The sequence below is a fragment of the Rhynchophorus ferrugineus genome, unplaced genomic scaffold (assembly GCF_030347505.1).
Source record: "Rhynchophorus ferrugineus isolate W39M unplaced genomic scaffold, kcgeb_rfMv2 rfM8, whole genome shotgun sequence".
NCBI lineage: Eukaryota > Metazoa > Arthropoda > Insecta > Coleoptera > Curculionidae > Rhynchophorus > Rhynchophorus ferrugineus.
In genome coordinates this window covers 2,895,440-2,921,525 of record NW_027472587.1, presented here as the reverse complement: position 1 = coordinate 2,921,525, position 26,086 = coordinate 2,895,440, and the positions used below count along the sequence as shown (strand labels likewise).

General features: G+C 31.1%; 1 protein-coding gene across 1 annotated transcript in view; it reads right to left on the bottom strand.

Annotated features, from left to right (window-relative positions):
* The window catches only part of LOC143201507 (adenosine receptor A2b), a 169,423-nt gene extending 146,960 nt beyond the window's left edge, over positions 1-22,463 (bottom strand). The window contains exon 1 of the mRNA XM_076412627.1: positions 22,378-22,463. The gene's annotated coding sequence lies outside the window, so the exon portion shown is untranslated. The remainder of the gene's footprint in view (positions 1-22,377) is intronic.
* Positions 22,464-26,086: the final 3,623 nt, after the last annotated feature.

Below are 26,086 nucleotides of genomic sequence, written 5' to 3'. Positions count from 1 at the left end.
AACAAAAAGTTCTAGAAAATTATGACAGGTGATGAAAAGTACCTTTAAAAAGTAAAAACTGGTGGCTAGATCCAGAACAACACAGTGCGTCGGTCAGTTAAAGCAGGACATCCTCTTGAAAAAGATCCTACCCTGTAGTAAATATATTACCTTTAGATTGGATATTGCTTAATCGTACAATATAATCAGCGAAATAAACAAATAACTAAATAAATCGAAAGCCAATTCGGTTTTCATTCAAACAAATCAAACTGCTGGATTAGAAAATTCCTATTGTCAATAATAAATCGTCATAATAATGGAAACTCTCTAGAGAAATCTACAAACTTTTTAGCCAGAAGCAAATAGATCCTCGGCGGGTTTCTATAGTAATATTTCTATAGATAATTTGTTCTAATATAAGAGGAAAAGAATCTCAATCTGGATGAAATATATCTGGTGTTAGTATTTGGTCGATGAAATAATATTTTTAATATGAGATTTTATAGAATTATTATTACAAATATTCTATCGCTAGCTACTAGTTTTTTCTCATCTGCCAAAAAACCTTAATCGACTGACTATGCACTGTAGCAACTTTAAGTCATGTCGAATTTTACAACTAACCAATAACGCAATAACAGTCTACAAAGTATCAAAAGTAGTGTTTGGAACTATCAACTGAAATCGACTATCAACTGCTTAGTAATTGACTACTTTACTACCGACTGTTTCAGTCGCTATTTTGGTTCGACTGTTTTTACTACTTTTACCAGTGACTGTTTTCAGTCGCTATTTTTGGTCCGACTGATTTTGTTACTATTTAATATCGACTGTTTCAGTCGTGTGTTTTTACTTACTATTTTTGGTTCTACTAGTTTCATTCGACTGATTTTTAATGTTCTGGCTCTGTCGTCCTAACCGGGACCTTGACAACAATATACCCAATTTATAGTTACATAGATTGATATGTAATATATATACTGTTTTATGATTTTTTGGTAGTTTGCTTGTAAATAACAATATATTGTATATTAAAATAGCAGCATTTTGGAACGATATTTTTCAAGATTGTTAATGTAATATGGTAAAAATATTAAAATTGTGAATGATAAATAGTAAAATACTATTGACTGTTTTTATGACAACAGTAGGTAATATTTCCATTACTCTCTCGACTTTTGTTAAAAAATATTTCCGTCCAATAATAAATAAAGCATTTACTTTATTTTAAGAAGCTCCAGTAGTTATTGTGCGATAATTTTTAATTATGTCATGAACTAGTTTGTTCTTTTTTTCTTTGATTAGGTATATGTTTAATTTTTATTTAGTATTTATGGCTATTGTATATCTTTAGTTCTTAGGTTTTGTTTAAATTCTATTGTATTGTCTGTACTTATTATAGTACATTATTTGAAAATTAACATGTTAAAATACGATAAAACATTTGTGGGGTATTATTCCATTTCATAAAAAAATTCCATTCCTTTTTACAGATCCACAGAACATTCAAATATAAAACTAATTCTACTACGTTTAAAATGAAAATATTAATTGCATCTTTTCCTTCCTTTTCCTTTCCTTTCCTTTTCTTTTTTAAAATTAGTACGTGATGGAATATGTACATCTCTGTCTCGCTTTACATATACTACCGTTCGAAAAAATAAGCACGTATAAAATTAAATGCTCCAAGCAAGTATCTCCGTCCTTGTTTTTTGACTATCGACTGTTTTGCGACTATCGACTGTTTCGACTGTTTTCAGTCGATAGTTCCCAATGTTTATCCACAGATATTATTCACATGTTAAACATCAGCACTGGGGTGCCAGCAACAATTGGAAAGCAATGAAAACGAAGAGCACTTTGGTAGAGATCTCGAAAAAATATATGGATAGTATATTTATCTATATTTATATGGTCTATAAATAGATAAAAAAATATCGATATATATATATATATATATATATATATATATATATATATATATAAATATATATAAAACAATATTATCTGATACGTTCGAATATGTAAACGTAACAGCCCACGAAAGTCGTCCGGTTGTAAAACATCTGTAAACTTCATCAAAATATTAGTAATAAACAAACAAATGTTATTTTAACGCTTTGCTTGTTTTGATAATTATATAATATTTGGAGGCCAAATCTTACCAGTAAAATGCGTTAGAGAGGAAGTCCAAAATGAACAAAAGAAAAGTATTTTTAAATATACAGTGTTTTAACAACAAGTACTACAGAAAAAAGCGCGCGTAGAACTCTACCTCATAGGTGGTATGGAAAAAAGTTCAATGTAAATGTAATAAAATATTATAATGCTAAAATAAATTATATATTATAACATTTTTTTTCATTATTTTATTTATATTAGAATGTTGTTATAATCGATGCTAAAATAAACTAGAAGTCAGAGTTAAATGCGGCAACAGTGCATCGTTTTGATGTCATAAATTTAGATAAGGCGACTTCACTGCTACTTTAGATACACCATAGGTGTTACGATTTTCCATGAAAGAAATAAACTCGAACACACATTAACTAAATATTATTTTCTATTAGATTGTCTTTCGGAGCAGAACAGTCCAAAATGAACAAAAGAAAAGTATTTTTAAATATACAGTGTTTTCACAACAAGTACTACAGAAAAAAGCGCGCGTAGAACTCTACCTCATAGGTGGTATGGAAAAAAGTTCAATGTAAATGTAATAAAATATTATAATGCTAAAATAAATTATATATTATAACATTTTTGTTTCATTATTTTATTTGTATTAGAATGTTGTTACATATGGATGCTAAAATAAACTAGAAGTCAGAGTTAAATGCGGCAACATTGCATCGTTTTGACATCATAAATTTTGATAAGATGACTCACTGCTACTTTGGATAGACTATAGGTGTTACGATTTTCCATGAAAGAAATAAACTCGAACACACCTTAACTAAATATTATTTTCTATTAGATTGTCTTACGGAGCAGAACAGTCCAAAATGAACAAAACAAAAGTATTTTTAAATTTACAGTGTTTTTACAACAAGTACTACAGAAAAAAGCGCGCGTAGAACTCTACCTCATAGGTGGTGTGGAAAAAAGTTCAATGTAAATGTAATAAAATATTATAATGCTAAAATAAATTATATATTATAACATTTTTGTTTCATTATTTTATTTGTATTAGAATGTTGTTACATATGGATGCTAAAATAAACTAGAAGTCAGAGTTAAATGCGGCAACATTGCATCGTTTTGACATCATAAATTTTGATAAGATGACTCACTGCTACTTTGGATAGACTATAGGTGTTACGATTTTCCATGAAAGAAATAAACTCGAACACACATTAACTACATATAATTTTCTATTAGATTGTCTTACGGAGCAGAACAGTCCAAAATGAACAAAACAAAAGTATTTTTAAATATACAGTGTTTTTACAACAAGTACTACAGAAAAAAGCGCGCGTAGAACTCTACCTCATAGGTGGTGTGGAAAAAAGTTCAATTTAAATGTAATAAAATATTATAATGCTAAAATAAATTATGTATTATAACATTTTTTTTTCATTATTTTATTTATATTAGAATGTTGTTACATATGGATGCTAAAATAAACTAGAAGTCAGAGTTAAATGCGGCAACGTTGCATCGTTTTGACGTCATAAATTTAGATAATACTTCTCTGCTACTTTGGATACACCATAAGTGTTACGATTTTCCATGAAAGAAATAAACTCGAACACACATTAACTAAATATTATTTTCTATTAGATTGGCTTTCGGAGCAGAACAGTCCAAAATAAACAAAAGAAAAGTATTTTTAAATATACAGTGTTTTGACAACAAACACTGCAGAAAATAGAGGTAAAAAATCTTTATATACAATTCTTTATATCAATTGCATTCAGTATGTAAAAATCCTCAAAACATAAACCATTTTTGACGTGACCTTATTTCATTTTTCAATATTAACTTCACTTCAAAAACAAGAATGGATATGAGCATAGGAAAATTAAATAAAGCGTCAATTCTAACGTAATTTTTCATATAACTGTCAGTTTGAGAACTAATATAAACAATGTTTCCGCTCTATAACAGATAAGCTTTTGCAATAGGTCAAGGTCTTGTCTGATGGATGTTTTATATTAACGTACAACAATATTAACATGAAACAAAAGAAATCTCACAGATAACTGATATTCTTTTTGAATATAGGGATAGTCGTTAAGTTTTAAAAACGTTATAAAAGTTAGATATCCATGTTGCGTTTAAAGCGTTGGAAAATTAATGTGATCGAGACATTTACAACCTAAAAAGATATATTTTTTAAGTGTTTGTCTTTCAAACTGGAATTATATTTTCGTTTCATGTTTATAAATATATATTGGAAAATATCTTTTTATGTATAAAATTGGTATATTTTTTTAAATATTGCAAGAAGAAGTTAATAAGTATTTTACTAAAAGAAAAACACATACTGATAAAGAAAATTTTTTAACGTTAAAAAAGGTATATTTTTATAAATATTACAAAAAAAAGTTAATAAGTGTTTTACCAAAAGAGAAACAAGTATTGACAAAGAAAGGTTTATATATTAACTCTATTAATGTGAATAGTTCGTACCTTAATAAGCTGATTTTAACGATGGTTTTTTGATTTGTATAGCTGATGCGTTATCTTCATGATATTTTTTTTGGAATTTTTCTTCTGCAATGGTCTGCTTCTTCTGAATTTTTGTGCTTCCTTTTTCAAAGTAGTCAATAAAAATTATTCTATGCGCATCCCAAAATACAGACGCCTTAACCTTGCCAGACGACTGTTGCGTTTTCCCACGCATTGGAGCGGGTTCATCGTGTGCAGTCCACTCGGATGATTGTCGATTGGACTACGCAGTAAAATATTGGAGCCATGTTTCATCCCTTGAATGGCACATCACACAAGCTGCACCTCCAAGAAAACTAGAGGACGAAACCCTGGGAACCTGTGCGTGAGTGAATTGGTGTAAGGTGTGCCAACGGAACTATAGGTTGTCACTGGAGAGTGACAATAATAATTAATAGTACATTAATGTTTGGTCTAAGAGACCAGTTTCAATAATAAATCAATTAAAACAAAAATCATTATGTTCATAAAATTCTAAATTCAGTTTAGCAAAAATGACTTTCATTGACTTTTAGGAGGTACAAAGTTGGTTGGGTCAGCTAGTAGTATAACAGGTAAATTTAAAGGTCCCTGGCATGACAAATAGATGGCGCTAGTAGAATTAAATCCATACATTTTTTAGTTAGCCCTAACTCTCAAAAGATGCGTGTATAAGCTATCTACAAGCTATCTATAAGCTATAAGCTATAATACAGCTATCGGATCATTAGTTTGTGAATTATAGCATTTTGAGTGAAGCAACTTTTGTTATTGTGAAAAAAATGGATAAAAAGGAATTTCGCATGATGATAATATATTGCTTTTTGAAGGGAAAAATACAATTAAAGGAAAAACTTGGCTTGATGACGAGTTTCCGGATACTTCCGCAGGAAAATCAACCATCAAGGATTGGTATGCTAAGTTTAAAGGTGGTGAAATGAGCACCGAAGACGGTGAACGCAGTGGACGCCCAAAAGAAGTTATTACCAACGAAAACATTTTAAAAAATCCACAAAATGATTTTGAATGACCGTAAATTGAAATTGAATCAAATAACAGAAACTTCAAAGATATCAACTGAACGTGTACATCAAATCATTCATGAATATTTGGGCGTGAGAAAGCTCTGTGTAAAGTCGGTGCCGCGCGAGCTCACTTTTGATCAAAAACAACGACGAGTTGATGATTCGAAGCAGTGTTTGAAGATGATCAAGCGTAATATACCCGAGTTTTGCATCGATATGTGACAATGGATGACACATGTCTCCACAATTTCACTCCGAAGTCCAATCAACAGTCATCCGGGTGGACTGTACATGATGAACTCGCTCCAAAACGTGAGAATGTGGGAAACAGTCGACTGGCAAGGTTACGTCGTCTGTATTTTGGGGATGCGCATGAAACAATTTTCATTGACCACCATGTAAAAGGAAGGACCATCAACAACGACTATTACATAGCATTATTGAACTGCTGAAGGACGAAATCGCGGAAAAACGGCCGCATTTGAAGAAAAAGAAAGTGCTGCTTCACCAAGACAATGCACCATGTCACAAGTCAGCGAAAACAATGGCAAAAATCCATGAATTGGGCTTCAAGTTGCTTCCTCATCCACCGTATTCTCCACATCTGGCTGCCAGCGACAATTTTCTGTTCTCATATCTCAAAAGAATGCTCGCTGAGAAGAAATTTTCGTCCAATGAAGAGATGATCGGCGAAACTGAGGCCTATTTGGAAGCAAAGGACAAATCGTACCACAAAAATGGTATCGAAAATTTGGAGCGTCGCTATAATCAGTGTATCACCCTTGAAGGTTGAATAAAAAAACTAATTTTGCCAAAAAAAGTGTTTTACTATGGTTGACTGGAGAGTTTTGAATTCACCTGTTATGTAGGATCCTTAGTTTGTTACCACCTTCTTCTAGCTTTAAGAAAAGCACAAAAGTATTTCAATGGCGTGTCGACAAGACTTTAGCCTCATTGAACTATGTGTTTGGCTACATGAGTTGCACTCGAGATTACGCGCTGATTATCTTCGGTTAGACTTGTGATAATCGACATTTTTAGTTTTGTTATCAGGCGCAAGGACAAACAAAGCCGATAATTTGAAGATGCTTGAACATGCCGCATACGTTTGGCCGTAAGAAAAACATATATTTTCTAAATTTAGGCAACAAATACTCAAGCTGACCGCAAGACAAATCGCGAATTTAATTCGCTTAAACTCAAGGAGCATATGGGTTGAGATCATCAGAATCCTCGGAAACTTAATCACCTTTGAATATCGTTCCACTAAACGCTCCACTAAACCCATTATACAGTTTCAGTTGATTTAGATTTCGAAGGATGATGACAAACGAGCCAACCTTCAGTTGTAAATTGTGCGGTGGTAAGCAGGCACATCCAAGGAGTTTAAGAATTAAATTAAATAGTTGATGATTTCGTCTTCGTTTGTTACATTGTCACAAGATTTGAATGAATACAGAGTATCCACGATTTCATTCTGAATTACGACGTTTAAGTCATCCACATCTTTATTATTAGCCATTTGTTTATTTTTAGGTTCAAAATGATGTTCGAAAATACTTTGTTGATGAATTCGTCTCTCGATGAGAGGATTTTACAAAATTTCGTAGGAATTGAAGTCAATCCAATCCGAGAAATCTTCAGTAGATGCATGATTCAACTATGCAATTGTTTGTTTTGTTGTTTGTTTGTTTTGCATGCAATCGTGTTTGCTACCAGCTGAAGTTTCTTCGCATAGCACCACATATTTAATAATTTGACACAAGCATTTATTTCATCGGCAGCAGTCTTAGTAGTGTTTGGCAGAAATCGCCAAATAGTAAAATCATTGAGTTCCAGTCCCTGCGTGGATCCTTCTCTATCAAGATAATGATTTTAAATGCTACTAAATATTTCATCATTGCGGAGTATTTCACAATGTTACACGTCGGTTGTTCAATGCTTCGAAGGTTTAACGGCAATTTTAACGCTGATTAAGACATACGGCATCCTTCTAACAATGTTGCCGCTATTCCAGAAGAAGCAACTACTACCGCAGTGTCGAATCTCGCACGAACATTGACCAAAATCAATGAGGAATGTCTTCTCTTCTCTATATTTTTGTCATGTATTCTTTTGGTTCAGGTACCTCTATTGATATTAACCTCGCTCTAAATTATTCGTACCACAATTATTATTTTTTCATCTTCATTGAATTAATGGCAGAAATGTACAGTAGTGTAGTAGAGCCATACAAAAATACATTGCGACCTGAGTTTTTTTTATGTATTTCAGTATTTTTCTAAATTTTAATAAACTAATTTCCCACTATTTCCTGTTAAATTCCTATTCCATAATGTCTAGTATGTCACTGATTTGCAGTACACATCAATTGTCTCTCCAAAGTGTCACCAACAGTCTCACCAAAGAAGCAGTGAACCTACGTCATCAAGATGTTTAATGTATTGCCTGTCGTAATTTGTTTTAGAATCAGACAATAATTTCATTCTCATTTTATTCTAATTAAAAAGAGATACAACGCTGTCTGATACAGTTTCCAAATATCTACTAAACTCTTCAAAATATTAGTTATAACAACTACGGGTTATAAACAGGCAAAGGTTGTTTTAACGCTTTGCTTATTTATATAAATTTCAAATCGCTGCTTATTATTACTCTGGCTGAAGATGCCGATGCCAGACAAAACAGATTGCGTCTCTAATCAGTTACTTCGGAGAGGGACGATATAATGGAGGGCCTCTTGCCAGTAAAACTCGTTAAACATTTTTACTGTTAAATATTAAGTTGCAACGGTTTTTATTGAAAGTATTTTTAGCGTGTCGCAGCTGCACAAAATATTAGTATGGGCGCGGTCATTAAAATATCTCAATTTTTTTTTATTATATTAATACATTGTTACTAGTCGTTTCCGTCTAACCTACAATTTGTCTTTATGATAACTTAAATCTAGGTATATAACTAGGAGAACCCATCGGCCCTAACTCAGTCTCTGATGAAATAATGTTTATGCATGTCACTGCTGTATTTTTTAATATATACACCTCACTACACAACACTACACAAGATCAGATGGTTTGATTCTTTCGAGTCTGTGTCTTGTTCTGGTGGTATCCATTAGTTGCAACATTTCAATATTCGTATGAGAATGGAGTCTTTTCACATGCCTCTTTGCAATTCCCTTAAGTTCTTGACTGAATGTGGGTATCTGAAGGTCTCGATGTAGGTAATCAGTCCTATAGTATTTTGGTGCACCCACAATACCTCTCAGGACTTTGTTCTGAAAATTCTATATTTTATTATGTTACTCTTTGCGGAACATGCCCATAATTGAACAGCGTATGTCCATATAGGTTTCAGTATTTGCTTATATAATATCAATTTATTATGTACTGATAATTGTGATTTTCTTCCAATTAGCCAGTACATTTTCCTATATTTCAATTCCAGTTCTTTTCTTTTCTTCTTTATATGTTCCTTCCAGCGAAGTTTTGCATCGAGATTCATTCCGAGATATTTAGCGTTGTTGTTATATGGAATGATAGTATTATTTAATGTTATTGGTGCTTGTAGGGTCTGTATATAGGTGAACTGCACATGTACAGATTTACTTTCATTAATTCTTATTTTCCAAGCTTGCGTCCAATTATTTATATTGTCACTTGTCTATTGTAATATTTTTTGCGAGGCTTCTTCACTATTGTCTCCGACAGCTATAATCGCAGTATCATCAGCAAATGTAACCATCATAATATTTTCCATTCGTGGTATATCACAAGTGTAGAGTAGATAAAGCATTGGTCCCAGTATACTTCCTTGTGGTACACCTACTTTAGCTTCTTTTATTGTAGAGTAAGCTTCTTCTTGTTTGACTCTAAACATTCTGGTTATAATGTATGATTTTAATAGTTCGGTGTGTTGTTTTGGTAGCATTTTCTGTAGTTTATGAACAAGGCCTTCATGCCAAACCTCATCGAAGGATTGTGCTACATCTAAGAATATAGCTGAGCAAACTTTTTTACTTTGGTAGGTTTTTGCAATAACACCTGTTATTCTGTGAACCTGGTTAATTGTTGAGTGCTTATTAATAAACTCAAACTGGTGTGTTGGTATTAACTTTTTTCTCTCTATGATCGGTTTTATTCTTTTCAGTATATAGCTCTATAGGCTTTTATTTCGTTTGCTGACTTTCCAGGTTTTGGGATAATTATAATTTCCGCCATCTTCCAAATGTCTAGGACATGTTTTAATCTAAATGCTGTGTTGATCAAGTTGATGAGTTTTATAATTCCCTTTCTTAGTAGTTTTTGCAGTAATTCTCCTGTTATTAAATCGTAGCCTGGTGATTTCCTGGGGTTAATGTCAGTTTTAATAACTTTGGTTAACTTTTTAATATAATTACACAAAGAATAATATAAAAGTGCAAAAATCAACTATATTAATCGGTTTAATTCTCTTTATTGAAGCACCTATGATATTCGATATTTTCTGTTTCCTTTCAGGCGCAAGAACAAATAGAGCGGATAGTTTGCCGACACGTGAACATGCCACGTACAACTGACCATGAGAATAACATTAATTCTTTAAATTAAGACCACAAATAGTCAAGGATTGGCCTTGGAATTTATTAATCATCATGGCGAACCTTGTTTTTTCATCATCGGATTACTAGTCAGTTTGCATTTTGGTGCAACCCAATATGTACGCCAAATAAGCCGAAATTATTGACTAATACATCACTTCTTACGACTAACCAGTAAAATTATATTGTTTTCTAATCATATTTCTACTTTCTAGTCCATTTGCAAATATCGTTGACTGTTGCTTTTCTATAGATCTAGTCAAAGACACATCTCTTGTCATAATAGCTGTGTCATCGAAATATTCCGAGAACTGTTTCGTTTGCTTTTTGGGATCCCGGTAGTGCAGAGAAGATATAATAGTAGTCCCAAGACACTACCCTGCTGAACTCCAGTCGAAATAGATTTGAATGTTGGGAATGTCCCTTTTAAAATTTTCTTTAAAAAAATCTATTCCAACAACAGACTATAGCCACGCGACAACAATGTATTCATCTTATGTGTTAAGTCCTGTATACAGCGTCAACATTTGTTACATGTACAGTAATGTTGCAGGACTGTTTATTTTCTTCAAACTATAATAATCTGTGCACTTTGTCGATTATCATGGTGATTTCGAAATCTAAAGTGGAAAAGCTGATATACTTGCAAGAGGGTTAACATCTTTAGTTTCTTATTTAAGCAATAATAGTAATTTCTTATTTATTATTTAAATTAAGATTTTGTCCTATCGTTTCATCGCGTTTTTCAAGCATAAATATTTGTGTCATCTTAAGTCATGCTTCAGTGATTGAGATCCCAATAATGCAAGTTAATTACGATGGTACTGAGTTTAGCACGAATATTACAATGTCAATGAGTAATTATTTTTAATCCCGCTCACCCTTTATAAGAATTTCTTGCGTAGATTCAAACAAACGAAACACATTGTTGATAAATTTAAAATTATACCTGCTACCAGCTACACCCTAAATAACTAATCAAAAATTCAATTAGAACAGGACAAACATTTTCTCTGTAATTTGTGAAACAATCAAGTTATCCTCGTAGGAACAGGCACAAAAATACGCTAAAAAAATGAACAAAACAAGCCGTAAAAAAAAGTATTATATGATTGAATTTTAGTTTACCGTTCTGCTTTAATCAACTGAAAAATGGAAGTAACCGTGGAATGATTGGCTTCCGGAATAAAGCTGTGTTTATTGACTGAAACTAACTGGGTATTGGAGGAGGTAAACCCATTTAAATCTTGTAGCCCTTGTTTTTGTTGAGATTACTTTGGTGTTTATACATCTCAAAACCCTCTCCATATTTTCTCACAAAATAGCCTTGTGGAGTGGCTAATATCTCGATATAACTTATCTGAAGGTTGTGGCTAGTATCCATCCAGTGTTTGCCCAAAGCTAACAGGACCATGTGTTTAATCGATGTGTAACTAATCTTACTAATCGTTTTTTTTTATTAATATTATTTAATTATTACATTGTTACTAGACGTTTCTGACTAACCTACAATTTGTCTTTATAATAACTTAAATCTAGGTATATAACTAGAAAGACCCGTCGGCCCTATTTCAGTCTCTGCTGTCATATGTATTATATATGTCACTGCTGTATTTTTTATTATATGCACCTCACTACACAACAGTACACAAGATCAGATGGTTTGATTCTTTTGAGTCTGTGTCCTACTCCAATATTCTCATGAGAATAGTCTTTCCTCATGCCCCCTTGCAATTCTCTTGATTTCTTGACTGACTCTGGGTATCTGAAGGTCTCGAAGGTATCTGAAGTTAATGAGTCCTATAGTACTTGGGTGCGCCAATAATACCATTCAGGACTTCTTCAGGTTCTGAAGAATTTGTATTTAATTTATGTTACTCTTTGCAGAATATCACCATAATTAAACTCCGTATGTCCAAATAGGTTTCAGTATTTGCTTATATAATAGCAATTTATTATGTACTGATAATTGCGATTTTGTCCCCATTAGCCAGTATATTTTCCTATATTTCAATTCTAGTTTTTTTCTTTTCTTCTCTATATGTTCCTTCCAGCGAAGTTTTGCATCAAGATACATTCGGAGATATTTAGCGTTGTTGCTATATGGAATGATAATATTATTTAATGTTATTGGTGCTTGTACGGTCTGTTTATAGGTGAACTGTACATGCACAGATTTACTTTCATTAATTTTTATTTTCCAAGCTTATATTCAATTATTTATATTGTCACTTGTCTGTTGTCATTTTCGTAAGGCTTCTTCGCTATAGTCTCCGACAGCTATAATCGCAATATCATCAGCAAATGTAGACATCGTAATAAAGTCCAATCGTATAAAGTGTAGAGTTGATAAAGTAATGGTCCCAGTACACTTCCTTGTGATACATCTGCTTTAGCTTCTTTTATTATAGAGTAAGCTTCTTCTTGTTTGACTCTAAACATTTTGGTTATAATGTATGATTTTAATAGTTCGGTATGTTGTTTTGGTAATATTTTCTGAAGTTTATGAACAAGGCCTTCATGCTAAACCTTATCGAAGGCTACATCTAAGAATATAGCTGAGCATGCAATTTACTTTCGTAATCTTTTTCAATAACATCTGTTATTCTGCGGACCTCGTCAATTGTTGAATGCTTGTTAACAATGCCAAACTGGTGTATTGGTATTAGGTTTTTTCTCTCTCTGATCGGTTTTATTCGTTCTAACAGGAGTTTTTCAAAAACCTTATATAGTTCAGGTAGTAGTGATATGTCTATAGGCTTTTATTTCCTTTACTAACTTCCCAGGTTTTGGAATTTGGGTTTTGGAATTATAATTTCGGCCATCTTCCAAATGCCGGGGACATGTTTTAATCTAAATACTGTATCGATCAAGTTGGTGAGTTTTATAATTCTCTTTCTTGGCAGTTTTTGCAGTAATTCTGCTGTTATTAAATCGTAGCTAGGTGATTTCCTGAATATAATGTCAGTTTTAATAACTTTGGTTAGCTCTTTCGGCATGACTAATTCTATCATCGAATTTTCAGCTTCCATGTCCGGTAAATTAGATTCAATATTAGCTTCGTTTGGTTTGAAAGTCTTTTTCTAGATATTCAGCAAATGTTTTTTGGTGATTGTCACGTGCCCAATTCCCACATAGGTTTCTTATAGGGGGACTGTGCGGACATGAGCGCTTTAGATATTTCGTGACTTTCCAGAGTGAATAATCAGTTTCTTTATCATCTGTTAAATTTCTCAGATTCACTAATCGTTGATGCTTTTTTATTCTTGAACTTATAACTCTCTAGGTTCCTCTTATGTACCTTTGCTACACTCACATGAGACCTTCTACACACATGTTTACCTTTATATTATCCCTCTTTATTAGCTATGTTCCTGTGTTTGAATATAACTGTAATATTTTGTTTTGATTTACATTCTTCCATTGTGATCTATTATTAATTGAAGAAACAAGGAAACTGCTATATATTATCTTCTTCTGCTTTCCTTTTTGTAGCAAGTGAATGTTGGATCATATTACTCATTGATCTTTTTAAAAAGAAGTAAACATTGTTTCAATATTGAAAAGCTTTTTATTCAGGTATATACATCAATAACACAGAAAAACAAATACAAACGAAGATTACGGTAATAAGTTAGCGGAATGCATAAATTAGAAGACGAAAAAATATATATCCCCTCATTTCAGTAGATTCTAATTCCTCTCTCATACGCATTTTCAATTACTAAAATCTTATCTCACGAATAGACGTTTTACTATAAAACAAGACGATGAACACAGTGGATTACATCCAGTATATTCACCGATACTGTATCTCCTATATACAGCCGATCTACCGACCACAAAAATCACTACTGTGGCAACATATGCACACTCCAAACACACCTTGATAAAACTATGGCTGAAGACATGACGTATTAATTAAAATGAAACAAAATCTACCTCTGTAACCATTCACTTTACATAGAAGAACCCATCAATGAATATCAATAATTGCCAACTTCCCCAAGACGACGATGCTAAATATATTGGTATGCATCTGGACCAACGCCTAACCTGGAAGAAGCACATACATGGTAAAGTAAACAACCTGGACTTACATTATACTAAATGTATTGGCTTATCGAACGCAAATCCTAGTTACCATTAGATTTTGCTCTCAAGGTATTGCTATACGCATCAATACTTAAGCCTATGTGGTCATATGGAATCCAACTAAGGGGTACTGTTAGCAAGTCTAATATAGCAATCAAACACCGGTTCCAAAACTATGTCTTGCGTGACATTTCCATGCTCCATACTATGTTCCTAATGGAGTGATATAAAACGATATCCCTCTAGAACCCATAACGAATGCAATTGAATATGTTTGTGTTAAATACGTTAAAAGAGTGTTAGTACACCCCAATGTGCTCGCTAATCAGTTAAATGATCGACGTGATAGTGGAGTGTGTAGAGTAAACGTTTAAAACCATCCGATCTGGTTATAACACATATATAGATTTTAGAATATCATTTAGAACTAATTAAGAAATATAAGATCGTATATATCTTCACCAATATGTGCAATAAATTAGTAGTAAATAATCGTAGTTGTGCCATTTTGTGTCTTAAAACACATTTTTGATCGATTTCTGAACATAAGAATACCTCAGAAACAGGTTTATCAGTTCTTAACCTCTTATTTTGATTCAAGATCATGGTGACAGACCCAAATATAATTAATATCGATGAAACCCGAAAATTCACAATAACGAAGACGAGTTTGAATGTATTTTTGTCCCATCGTTACCGAATGTGGAAACCATTGTGCAAGCAGCTTTGTAAAATCAAAAACTTCACTTAATATATTGCCCACTGTGCATAGTAATATACCTAGAGCTTCTTTTGTCTGCTAGAAGACATCTTTAATTAAGTATTTGCATGTATTCTGATAATGTTTTAAATTTTAAAAAGACATTTATTGAAGAAACCTCGTAATACACTATACCCTGGCGCTTTCACCCTATGCTCACAACACATTATGACACAACATGACATTATAATTCCATGACATAATAATTAAGTATTCCTTTTGGAGTTTCTCATCGCATCTGAACTACTGAATATAGTGGATTCATCAACTCTAAGATGACTGAAAATCTTGACTCAGTTTGAGCTCGGTTTTCGGTCACTAAGTCTTCGAACCATTGATTGAACTGATTGATCAAAACCGACCGTTGAGATATGACAGAGCAGCATACCATTAAGTTTTTGAACATATTTGTTGAATTTGGACAGCGGTTTTCTTCAAATCAAACAAGAAAAGTAATGAATCTCGAAAGTGTAATTTTGAACTTTCCATGATTAGCATCTGTATATCTGTATATATCAAATCATATACTTAGGTTAGATTGATTAGCAGTTTTTTCCATTGATACTTTCAATTATATTATCATTTTAATTATATTATCAATTGATATCACTGATCAAAATACAGGCAAGCATCTAATAGAAATATATCCTGTATTTTAGCCACCGCTACTGACATTAATGCAGTTTTGGTAAATATAAAGCTATGAACTTAACAAAAAAATCTATAAAACTTAATTGTTAGCAATATAATTGCAAATATTATATCAATAAATCATTTTTTTAGTATATCATTATTAAACAATCGAATATTATTATGGAGATAAGTTAGAAATATATTAATCCAGTTTGAACGATTGTTTATATAATAGTCAATCAAATAAGATGAATAGCAATTAATAGTCGGGATAGTAACGGCACATTATTGCAAAAAGCTTATTACTAGCCATAAGTAGGATACATTATCAGAAACACATCATTTCAACAATGAAATTTGCTACTAAATATATTCCATTTATACTTTCCATGTAATTTATCAATTTAGTGATGAATTTCGAACAAATTGCTATTTAGGACACATTTTCTAATAAATATATTTTCCTTCTCGTTCTGTCCCATCAAATGTATCTTTATATTAGTGAAGTAATCTATGAGTCATTTAAGATAATTACTAAACTTTTAATTGAAGCTTATTAATTTTTTTTTGTATTTTACTTACGTCAAAATATTAACCCCTACTTTGATTGGTCGTACATCACCATAGAGTATATATAAAGGTTTCACTTAAATAGGCGAAACCGAGGAAATGTTTTGCGTGGTCCAACTAATGCTGGTTCTGAGATGACTTTTTGATTGGTTCACTTGAACTGGCCTACAAAGGCATTTGATTGGTTCATTTCTATAACGCGATTCTTTGTTTCAGTTCGTTTATGACGCCATTTTTGTGTGTCTAACATAAAGTATAATCAACATATTTGTGTATATTATCACTATTATTTGACTATAATGTATTTTCATTCTCAAAATTGTTATGTATCCAATGTATGTGCGGAAATAAAAAAAATAGACGTCGATTTCCTCGGAAGAAACAACCCAAGTTAAATAGATTAAGGATCTGTGTGACTTAGCATTACTTTTACCTGGTACGTGTACAATTATTTATATAGAGCATTTGTATTCATATATATTGTTATTCATAGGAATACAACAGAAGATTATGAAAATATTACCCACCCTTTAAAACCAAAATGTGTCCAAATTGGGCGATGGTAAAATTACATTGAAGGTAAATGTGATAATAATACTTGAAAAGTTTTTGTTACCCTTTAAATAATTGTTTGTAAAATGCCATCAATTAAAAACTTAATTATTTTGAAGGGGTTCATTTACTTAAAACAAATGTATTATTGTATGTATATTGGTTATTATATAACTATTTTCTTATAATTACTATTTTGGGTTAAGGCTCCTTAACCGAGATAATCTTTTCAACAAGGATGTTAAAACAATACATTAATACAAAATAAAATAGTACAATTTGACAACAATGTAAGCTTGATTTTATAGGCAAGAGATTATCATTCTCGTTTTATTATATTGTCAATACATCTTGTCTCTTTAAGTCCTCGATTTTACCATAATAAGACCACAGCAGTAATTTTGATATATATATATATATATATATATATATATATATATATATATATATATATATCAATGAGTAATATGATCCAACATTCACTTGCTACAAAAAGGAAAGCAGAAGAAGATAATGTATAACAGTTTCCTTGTTTCTTCAATTAATAATAGATCCCAATGGACGAATGTAAATCAAAACAAAATATTACAGTTATATTCAAACACAGGAACATAGCTAATAAAGAGGGATAATATAAAGGTAAACATGTGTGTAGAAGGTCTCATGTGAGTATAGCAAAGGTACATAAGAGGAACCTAGAGAGTTATAAGTTCAAGAATAAAAAAGCATCAACGATTAGTGAATCTGAGAAATTTAACAGATGATAAAGAAACTGATTATTCACTCTGGAAAGTCACGAAATATCTAAAGCACTCATGTCCGCACAGTCCCCATATAACAAACCTATGTGGGAATTGGGCACGTGACAATCACCAAAAAGCATTTGCTGAATATCTAGAAAAAGACTTTCAAACCAAACGAAACTAATATTGAATCTAATTTACCGGACATAGAAGCTGAAAATTCGATGATAGAATTAGTCATGCCGAAAGAGCTAACCAAAGTTATTAAAACTGACATTATATCCAGGAAATCAGCTGGCTACGATTTAATAACAGGAGAATTACTGCAAAAACTACCAAGAAAGAGAGTTATAAAACTCACCAACTTAATCGATACAGCATTTAGATTAAAACATGTCCCCGGCATTTGGAAGATGGTGGAAATTATAATGATCCCAAAACCTGAGAAGTCTGCAAAGGAAACAAAAGCCTATAGACATATCACTACTCCCTGAAATATGTAAGGTTTTTGAAAAACTCCTGTTGAAACGAATAAAACCGATCAGAGAGAGAAAAAACCTAATACCAACACACCAGTTTGGCTTTGTTAACAAGCATTCAACAATTGACGAGGTCCACAGAATAACAGATGTTATTGAAACAGTTTACGAAAGTAAAAATGTATGATCAGCTATATTCTTAGATGTAGCCTTGGATAAGGTTTAGCATGAAGGCCTTGTTCATAAACTTAAATAAATATTACCAAAACAACATACCGAACTATTAAAATCATACATTATAACCAAAATATTTAGAGTCAAACAAGAAGAAGCTTACTCTATAATAAAAGAAGCTAAAGCAGATGTATCACAAGGAAGTGTACTGGGACCATTGCTTTATCAACTCTACACTTGTGATATACTACAATTGGACAATATTACGATGTCTACATTTGCTGATGATACTGCGATTATAACTGTCGGAGACTAGAGCGAAGAAGCCTTACGAAAATTACAACAGACAAGTGATAATATAAATAATTGGCCACAAGCTTGGAAAATAGGAATTAAATAAAGTAAATCTGTACATGTGCAGTTCACCTATAAACAGACCGTACAAGCACCAATAATATTAAATAATATTATCAATCCATATAGCAACAACGCTAAATATCTCCGAATGTATCTTGATGCAAAACTTCGTTGGAAGGAACATATAGAGAAGAAAAGAAAAGAACTGGAATTGAAATATATACAACAATATATAACAACCCAAGTTAAATAGATTAAGGATCTGTGTGACTTAGCATTACTTTTACCTGGTACGTGTACAATTATTTATATAGAGCATTTGTATTCATATATATTGTTATTCATAGGAATACAACAGAAGATTATGAAAATATTACCCACCCTTTAAAACCAAAATGTGTCCAAATTGGGCGATGGTAAAATTACATTGAAGGTAAATGTGATAATAATACTTGAAAAGTTTTTGTTACCCTTTAAATAATTGTTTGTAAAATGCCATCAATTAAAAACTTAATTATTTTGAAGGGGTTCATTTACTTAAAACAAATGTATTATTGTATGTATATTGGTTATTATATAACTATTTTCTTATAATTACTATTTTGGGTTAAGGCTCCTTAACCGAGATAACCTTTTCAACAAGGATGTTAAAACAATACATTAATACAAAATAAAATAGTACAATTTGACAACAATGTAAGCTTGATTTTATAGGCAAGAGATTATCATTCTCGTTTTATTATATTGTCAATACATCTTGTCTCTTTAAGTCCTCGATTTTACCATAATAAGACCACAGCAGTAATTTTGATATATATATATATATATATATATATATATATATATATATATATATATATATATATACATTTTAATATTTTGTTGCTCTTCTTTAAACTATTACTTTTTGGTATGTTTTCTCCATTCTGGCGTATATTTTTACAATAACAAAATAATTATAACGTGCCTCAATACATTTTTGTGTTGAACAACAAAATGAATTGAAAGTAAAATATTAATAGACACAGACTTTCAGCTGTGCTGCTCTGCTTTCAGTATAAAAAAAATAGAAACCTTAATACATCTTATTTAAATTGATAGCACTAAAGAAATATGATTTACAGGTACTTGTAATGGTAATTTAAACTAACCAGTTAAATGCGACGAAATGACGTTCTCATCGCCTTTCTGCTGAGACCACGCAAAACAATTCTGAAATTATTTGTATTAAGTTAACACTCTATATATTACTCTTATGGTACATCATATATTAATGCTTCAGTACATGACACGTAAGAATCAAAGTACAACTCACTAAAACGTAAAAACAAAAAATTCTACACGTCATCATATCAATAAACATAACTAACAAATAGGGGAATACAGAAAATATTTCTCATAATTTTCGGTAACACTTTTTAAGGTTTGAAATTCTATTCACCAGAGGCGTTGATTTCACGAAAAAATTAGGTGAACGTCAAAATTTTCTTTTATACATCTTTTCATTTTCAAATATTCTTTGTTTTAGTTACAGGTACCTGTAAAGAATTTATTTTATAAGAAAAGCATTTCTTGGGTTGATAATTCCATACGAATCACGTGACCCATCTCTGATATCACATTCTACTGACCAATTAAATGTATATATATATATATATATATATATATATATATATATATATATATATATATATATATATATATTTATATATATTATTATATATATGTATTTATATATTTATATTTCATTATTTTTTATGTATGGAATTATCAACCCATGAAATGCTTTTCTTATAAAATAAATTCTTTACAGGTACCTGTAATGGTAATTTAAACTAACCAGTTAAATGCAACGAAATGACGTTCTCAGCGCCTTTCTGCTGAGACCACGCAAAACAATTCTGAAATTATTTGTATTAAGTTAACACTCTATATATTATATATAATTCTATTCACCAGAGGCGTTGATCTCACGAAAAAATTAGGTGAACGTCAAAATTTTCTTTTATTCGTCTTTTCATTTTCAAATATTCTTTGTTTTAGTTGGGAAACCTTTTATGAATGCTGTAGTGACAGCTTTGTTAAACTTCTAATTTTGGCGGCTGTTTATTTTATGATAAAATTTCAAACAAAATATAAAAGCGTGAATTATTTTTCCAAGCATCTACTATTTATTTTCGTCTTCGTTTTCTTTCTCCTCTAATTCAAAGTACCATTTTGTTGTTTTCGTAGACATATCCTCTACTTTGGTTAAATAGTTAGTTAGTTAGTAGAGTTAAATAGTTAGTTAGATAGTTAGTTAAATAGTAGAGTTAAGATTTTTATAAGGTTTAGAGATTAATTTGATGATCATATATAAATATATATGTATATAAATATATATATATATATATATATATATATATATATATATGTATATATATATATATATATATATATATATATATATATATATATATATATATATATATATATATATATATATATATATATATATATATATAAATGTACTTATTTATTTTTACAGATTATATTTATTTCTGAAACTAAATTGTTTTTTATTTAAATTGTATTGGTCAATTAAATGTGACGTTAGGGCTATTATGGTCAAACTTTAGCAAAGAGCCAATCATATGTCTTCACAGCAAATTATTTTTCTTACAGGTGCCTATAATGGAGATTTACATTGACCATTCAAATTACTTGAAGGACGATTATAACCCCATCTAGATGTTGGTCAAAGCAAAGCTTTTCTCCAGAGACCCCTATTGAGTTTCTCTCTATTACTCTATGAATATTTGTATTCATTTTTTAGCACCAATTATAGGTAAACATATTGTTATCATTTTATCTGACACCTGATACGTAGGTGATGTCAAATTATTTATACACGTAAAAAATATCGTTATTGCACATTTCGACACAGATTCGTATTTATTATGTTTGATATATCTACATCAAGAATATAAATAGTCGGATATTATATACAAAAAAAATAATGATTAATAGTTAATTTAGCAGAAAAACAACACTGAATATTCTATCTAGAACTGTTCTAAATATAACAACTAATTTATTAAAACCAAACCTTAACCTACCCAAAATGATGTTTATATAATATAATAGAAATATGTTCATATGCGTTATCATGATTCTTCTCTGAGGACATACACCAAAATATAAACCCTATTATATCTCAGACGTATAATGATATGTAAAATTATTGAAGGAATCTTAGTTAATTTTATGAATAAGCCTAATGACTTAATACTTTCTTCCAAGACGTTTGAAAGATTAATTTATAAATATGAATTTTTTTTGATGGATTTATACTAGATGACATAATAGACCGGCTTTGAAAAGTTTGGTTTATTTAAGTTTAATATTTATGGTGAAAATATTATATATTGTTGAAAATTTGTCCTCAGAAATGAAAATCATGTCCTTTTATATAAATTTAGCTATACTTTTTAAATATATATATATATATATATATATATATATATATATATATATATATAAATAAATAAATAAATAGTAAAAAAATATTAAAACGATTTTATTAAAACAGCTAAAACTTATACAAAACCACTAATAATTTTTATAGCTATTTCTTGAATAGTTATTTTTATTATAGGAAACTAAATATAAATGAACTAACTTGATTTAATAGTGGAGGAATAACCTAATATATCGATTTTCAAAGGATATTATATGTAAAACCAAGCACAATAAAACTTCTGGAAGCTTTCGTCTTTTCCTAACATTTCGAACTTACCCCGTCTACGCCTTCGACAACCCTCGGCTATAACCCGACCCTAACCGACACTGACCGAACCGCGGTCCGTACATGGCAATTTGAAGGCGGCAACTGAAACTAAAATTTGCGGAGTTCTTCGTGTCGCAGGAGGCGCCGAAGTGCGCATTTCACATGTGTAAGGTTGGACTTCACTCTTGCTATAATGATAATTTTTCGTCTGCCATTGACTTACTGTGTGAAAACTTCATAAAAGTTTGTAAATTGTATTTGCACTGAAGTTTATTCACTATATCTCTTTCAATATTAATAATATTAAGAACATACCGTAATATCGTTAATGAATTAAAGTATGGATTTTTCTAACATTCTAATTATGAAAATTGGTATTATATTTAGTAATATATGTATTAGAAATGCTTTAATATTTGGAATGTTAAAACCTTTTCAGTGAACAGTGTGGCGCCCTCTTTTAACGATTACGTAACCTAGCTCAAAACCACAAATTACAGTTACTCCTTCTTTACCGATATCTCTTTTATCCTAAACACTAAATTATCAGATTTGAAAAGAAATGTGAAAGTATTGTACATATTTAACCATAAAGTAATAAAGAGAAAACTCACTAGGGGTCTCTGGAGAAAAACTTTGATTTACCCAACATACAGATGGGGATCCAGATATCGGCCATTCAAGTAATTGATTGCACAACAGACTTTGTCCATCATAAAAGACACTATCCCCTCTCTGAATAGGAAAAACTTCCAGTTGGTGCATCTCCTGAAGGGCATAATCCCGCACAGAGACCTCCAGCTCGCGAATAGGCGTCTGTTTTCTAAAAAAAACTCCAGGCCCAGATAGTATAACAGTAAACCATCTAAAAAACCTCACTATCAAGCAACTATCAGAGCTTGCCAACAATTTTGAAGGGCAAAAATGCAGTTTCCGAACACTGCTCCAGGAAAATCAACCATCAAAGATTGGTATGCTAAGTTTAGACGTGGTGAAATGAGCACCGAAGACGGTGGACGCCTAAAAGAGGTTGTTACCGACGAAAACATATAAAAAATCCTCAAAATGATTTTGAATGACCGTAAATTGAAATTGAATGAAATAGCAGACACTCTAAAGATATCAATTGAAGGTGTACACCATATAATTCACGAATATTTGGGTATGAGAAAGCTCTGTGCAAAGTGGGTGCCGTGCGAGCTCACTTTTGACCAAAAACAACGACAAGTTGATGGTTAATAGCAGTGTTTGAAGATGATCAAGCGTAATAAACCCAAATTTTTGCGTCGATATGTGACAATGGATGAAACATGGCTCCATCATTTCACTCCGAATCGATAGTCATCCGAGTGGACTGCACACAATGAACCCGCTCCAAAGCGTGGGAAAACGCGACAGTCCGCTGGCAAGGTTATGGCGTCTCTATTTTGGGCGACTATTATTTAGCGTTATTGGACCGTTTGAAGGACGAAATCACCGAAAACTGCTTACCAAGGCTCTACCTTTCCCTGTCTGAATATTAAAACATATTAAAATATATGCAAACTATATAGAGAATTAACACTCACTAACGTTTAAAAAGTATTAATAAGTGTAAATTACTATGCCGCTGAAGATTATAACAAAGTAGTGTTGGGAACTATCGACTGAAATCGACTTTTTTCTATCGACTGTTTCAGTCGCTATTTTCGGTCCGACTGATTATGTTACTATTTACTATAGACTGTTTCAGGCGTGTACTTTTAGTTACTATTTTTGGTTCTACTAGTTTCATTGGAGTGATTTTTAACGTTCTGGCTCTGTCATCCTACCCGCGACCTTGACAAAAATATACAAAATTTATGCTTACATAGATTTATATGTAATATAGTTTTATAATTTTTTGGTAGTTTGCTTCTAAATAACAATCTATTTTACCGATAATGAAGGCCCCCTCTTGCGATTAAAATTCGTAGAGAGGTAAGCATTTTTACTGTTAAATAATAATTTGATAAGAATTTTACAGGGGATACTCCTACAAACGCGCCTAGAACTCTAAAACAAAGGTGGCAGGGGAAAGAGCTTAATGTAAATATAATCAAACACAGCCCTAAGCTACAAACTACTATATTGTAGTTTTAAGTCCTTCGATAATATATGCACTAGATTTACTATAATGTTAAAATAAATTATATTTGATAACCGTATTTTTGTTTAATTCTTTTATTTAGATTAGAATTTTTATGTATGTCAAGGCCAAACTGAACTAAAACTCACAGCTGATAGGGCAACACTTCGACATTGTGACGTCACAAATTTAGATGACGTATGTACAAAATAACTTTGTACAGACCGTAGTTGCTTTTGTTTATGGTAATGTAATTGTATAATAAATAGATTGAGCTATTGCATATTTCAGCATCTTCAGAGAGAATATTGTGAGTGTGGTGATATTTATGTTTGTGATATCTTTGTTTAAAGATTTTAAAAGCTAAATATTTGAGGTAGTTTGATAGTAATCTTTTTCTCAGAATAAATATAGGATATACACTGGCAGCACAAGGGAGAGCTTTAAAATTACCTACGTCCTTGCATTTATTAAATGAACGCTGCTTCCAGCTGCTGACCAGTTCCGGGTCAATCCTTCTTTGCTAATCTTGACCATAAACAGACATGACATTATCCTATGCACACTTTATTATCTTCTACATCAATTTCTTATTTAATAACATTTATCATATTGGTACTGCATTAGATATAATTGAATGAATCGTTATGCCATGAAGTCTTTACTCACCTCAACACTGGTTACTGGGACAACCAACTGGTGTCCTACATCAGTAATACCGTAGTAATAGTAAAGGAGAGAAGTAATGAATTCATGATCACTGAAAACATTGAAGTCTATATTTTATATCAATTAGATTGTGAAATGTCTTCAGTAATACTGAAATTAGTTGATAAGTAATATTTCTTCTAAATTGCAGTGATGATATATTGTACTAATATATACAGAAATATTCATATTTAGAATTTAAATGATCTGCATATTAAACTGCATAAAAAAAATTACTTCATTTTATTTATAGTAATATCAAATATATATTTATATATTCAATAAGTTTAATTTTAATAATTGTTTTTGTGTTCATAATTGCATTTTTATATAAGAAAATCTTATAATGCCTCTGTCAAAGTGTAAAACATTTTATCCGTATACATATTTTGTATAAGTATAAAATTTCTGGAGGGTAATTATCGAGATTTAAATTGGTATTAAAGTTTATCGATGAAAATAAATAAACATATAAATATGCATTGACATTATAATGAAACTCTATGTATTTATATTATATTAAAAATGTATTACATATTTCTGTAAAAACTATATCCTCCATAATTACAGATAACTGTATTGTATGGCGTTTCATAAATATATTTTAATACAGATGCCTGTAATTATAGAGGATATGCAATATTTTTATTTATGTCTTCAAAGATAAAGCAATTAGTTTTAAGCAAAGTTTTTATGGCTACTGAGTCATGGATATTTGTCTATATATTGAATTTTTGAAATTTGTTTATAAGGGAACTATCGAATGTAAATGACTCTCGACTGTTTAGACTATCTGTTTCTATCGACTGTTAAAGTCGCGACTACTTCATACAACGAAAATTGTGCCGAATTTATAACTATATATGTAAAAATATGGTTTTTATTTTGTTTGTAAAACGATTG